This window comes from Bison bison, unplaced genomic scaffold (assembly GCF_000754665.1).
Source record: "Bison bison bison isolate TAMUID 2011002044 unplaced genomic scaffold, Bison_UMD1.0 scf7180017864345, whole genome shotgun sequence".
Classification (NCBI taxonomy): Eukaryota; Metazoa; Chordata; class Mammalia; order Artiodactyla; family Bovidae; genus Bison; species Bison bison.
Genome location: NW_011494917.1, coordinates 3,823,179 through 3,827,511, shown reverse-complemented (window position 1 = coordinate 3,827,511; position 4,333 = coordinate 3,823,179).

Here is a 4,333-nt window from a genome sequence, read left to right as displayed (position 1 = left end):
GACTAGATGGACTTTTGTTGGCAAAGTAATGTCTCTGCTTTTCAATATGCTATCTAGGTTGCTCATAACTTTTCTTCCAAGGAGTAAGTGTCTTTTAATTTCATGGCTGCAGTCACCCATCGGCAGTGATTTTGGAGCCCAAAAAAATTAAGTCTGACACTGTTTCCACTGTTTCCCCATCTATTTCCCATGAAGTGATGGGACCAGATGCCATGATCTTCATCTTCTGAATGTTGAGCTTTAAGCCAACCTTTTCACTCTCCACTTTCACTTTCATCAAGAGGCTTAGCACACATATATTTGTATCAGTCAAGTGAAATTACAACTTCCTCCCTCCCAACAGACTTCTGGATCTTCTCTATTAGGAGACAACAGTGAGTGATCCAAACATGCAACCATATAAAATAATTATGCATTTATCACTTTCAGTGCATACTTCTGATCTTCTACTATGTGCCAGGCATTATTCTAGGTGGCAGGAATACAATGGCAAACGAGAGCCAAGTTCCTATTCTCAGATATACAGATCCATGAACATGATACAAACGTTGTGCAGAAAAGAAACCAACATGATGAAATACATAGAGACTGGGATGTGAGGAGCTATTTTAGATCAGTTGCTCAGGGAGGGTATCACGGGAAGGTTACATTTGAACTGACACTCGAGGAGGAGGAGCCAGGCAGCTGCAGATCTGGATGAAGAACTTTGCAGACAATTATGTGTTAGTCACTCAGTCATGTTCAACTCTGTGACCCCATGGGCTGCAGCCCGCCAGGCTCCTCTGTCCATGGGATTTTCCAGGCAAGAATACTGGAGTGGGTTGCCATTCCCTTCTCCAGGGGATCTTCCTGACCCAGGGACTAAACCCAGATTTCCCACATTGCAGGCAGACTCTTTACCATCGGAGCCATGAGGGAAGCTCTTGCAGACAATGAGAAGGACTAATGGAAGACCCCTGAGCTTGGAATGGTGCTCGGGGGGAGCAGTTCTAGGGTTCCAGGAGGGTCAGAAAAGAAGCAGGGGCCAATATGGCAGGCCTGGGAGGCCTTTCAACATGAAGTGGAAACCACTGGTGGGTTTCAAGCAAGGTCATTAAGATACGATCCAACAAAGTCACCCATTTACTGCCTTGCCATCCTATTATAATCACAATTGTGTGTGTGTGCTGTGTGCTTAGTCACTCAGCCGTGTCCGACTCTCTGAGACCCCACAGGCTGTAGCTCTCCAGGCTCCTCTGTCCATGGGAATCTTCAAGGCAAGAATATTGGAGTGGGTTGCCATGCCTTCCTCCAGGGGATCTTCCCAGCCCAGGTCTCCCACATTGGAGGCAGATTCTTTACAGTCTGAGCCACCAGGGAAGCCCAAGAATACTGGAGTGGGTAGCCTGACTCTTCTCCAGGGGAATCTTCCCAACCCAGGAATCGAACTGGGGTCTCCTGCATTGCAGGCCAATTCTTTACCAGCTGAACTACCAGGAAAGCCCATAACCACAGTTAGTAATTTATTTTGTCATCTTTGTATTATATACTTCATGTGTTATTTACAGCCATGATCATACCTGTTTATATGCTTTTGTATCTTGCTTTTTTTTTTTACTAAAACTTTTCTCATGTTTTTCAATATATTCATTACTAAATCTTAATGAGCACATAATGTACCATTCATTAGCTCTATAAGTTTATTGACTAATTCCCCAGCTGAGGCATTGGCAAACTATGGCCCTGCATTTGTATATAAAGTTTTATTGGAATACCAAAAATTTAAAAAAGACATGATCTAATTTATGTGTTAAAAACAATCACCTCTGAAGAATGAATTCTTGGAAAGCAAGAGCCAAAACAGGGAGGCCACTGTAGAAGATGGTGTATTAGACAGGAGTGATCACAGTGGTGATGGAAGGAAGAATGGATTCAGGACATTTTTTGGAAGATGGCATGGAGAGGACTTATTGGTTCATCAGCAGTCTTAGGAGGATGAAAGAGGGAAGAATCAAGGGTAATTCCATGTTTCTACATCTGAGCAACTGCATGAATTATACCAGAGGTTCCCAAACTTTCTGTTCACAACTCTCAATATTTCAGTGAATTTTTCACAATGCCCCCTAAGCAAAAAGAAACCTACAATGGTTTTCATTTATTACTTATCTCCAAGGAATTTAATAAACACTTGTGTTACATTTTTATTGTCATACGAATGTATATTTATGTTGAAATGTGCTGCTGCTGCTGCTGCCGCTAAGTCGCTTCAGTCGTGTCCAACTCTGTGCGACCCCATAGACGGCAGCCCACCAGGCTCCCCTGTCCCTGGGATTCTCCAGGCAAGAGTACTGGAGTGGGGTGCCATTGCCTTCTCTGACATGTTGAAACGTAAATATATATTTATGTTGAAACTTAATACACAAAAATTGAAAGAAAAAAATAATGCTTTTACTTCAGTCTTAAGTAGCCACGATGCCTTCCTAATGAAATGTGTGTGTCTGTCAGGCACTGCGTGACTCCAGTCTTGGAGTCAGGTTGCACGTCAGTTCAGTTTAGTTCAGTTACTCAGTCGTGTCCGACTCTTGTGACCCCACGGACTATACAGCCCATGGAATTCTCCAGGCCAGAATACTGGAGTGGGTAACCTTTCCCTTCTCTAGGGTATATTCCCAACCCAGAGATCGAACCCAGGTCTCTTGCATTGCAGGCAGATTCTTTACCATCTGAGCCACAGGGAAGCCCGAATCTAAAGCACTAGTTCATACAATATGCACCAGATGCTGAGTATGGCTGTTTTCCTCAAAACTTTTAAATCCACTGCAGCATCCCTGTGAGTTCTCTGCAGTACCTGGGGAGCTTTGATGCTCAGATTGGTCAGACCATTTAGTGACAGGACATGGGTGAGGAATGGCAGGGGAGATACATAAGTGAGGGTTGCTCGGTTCGATTTCCATGGGGGAAATTCAGGGATTTCCATGGGGAACACCCAGGAAGAGCTATTGACCAAGAAAGACTAAGCAAAAAACATGTACTTCAAAAACAAATTCCATTTCATCTTAGCCTAGGAAAAATCTCTACTATCCAATATTCTTAAGAAACAAGGTGTTCTCTGGCTAATTTTCTGGATAACTAAGAGCTAACCAGAGGGACTCCCCTGGTGGTCCAGCGGCTAAGACGCCACACTTGTAAGGCAGGGAACCTAGGTTTAACCCTTGGTTAGGGAACTAGATCCCACATGCCGCAACTAAGAGCTTGAAGGTAGCAACTAAGACCCGGCACAGCCAATAAATAAATATTCTTTAAAGAAAGCGCTAACCAGAAAACTTTTTTTTTTTTTCCCAGCTGTTACTGTTGAAGAATCTCTTGGCTTGGACTCAGTTCACTCCCTGACATTGTAAGTATTGCCCATGAGCATATCTAGATGTATTAATAACTGCAACTGCATCTTCTAGGTCTCGAAGGCTGCATAATCATGACTGCAAATAATCCTTACTATCCTCCCTGTGGGCCATACTGTTATCCCAGAAACAGTGATGATAAAATGCATCTCCATGAAATGAACTGTATTTTAAACATATTGTTTCCCATCAAGGGCATAACATTACATAAAGCCTAGATGTGACCATCCACGGGGCATGTGAAGAAACACAGACATAGGATTATAAACCCTATGCACAACACCTATAATCCAGAAGGTTCTAAAGCCACTCAGTCATGTCTGACTTTGTGACACCAGGAACTGTAGCCTGCCAGGTTCCTCTGTCCGTGGAATTTTCCAGGCAAGAATACTGAAGCCATTTCCTGCTCCAGGGGAATCTTCCTGATCCTGGAAGCAAAATCCAACTTGAACTGATGTGGCACTACTTAAAGTTTGTTTTTATCCCACTTATTGTGAACAATTATGTGTCTTGCTACAGAAACACTAAGATTCATTACAGTAGGTTGTTATACATCTGTGATATATTCACCCTAAGGTCAGCTGAAATTAGAAAAAAATCTGAATTCCACAACACACTGGCCCCAGGGGTTTTGAATAAGAGATAGTCTTTAGATACAGGCCAGGAAGGAACCTAGATCTCTTGTAGGTCAATCCATTAACATTAGAAGTGAGAAAAGAAGCCTAGACAAATGTGTGGGAGGAGCCAGGAACGTGTTCAAAATCACATATTCAGTTTGGAGCTCAGCCAAGACAGAACTATTTCTCCTGCCACCTGCTGCCCCAGAAAGCAGCCTATGTTTGTGTATGTTAGTCGCTCAGTCGTGTCCGACTCTTTGTGACCCCGTGGACTGTAACCCACCAGGCTCCTCTGTCCATGAAGTTTTCCAGGCAAGAATACTGGAGTGGATTGCCATT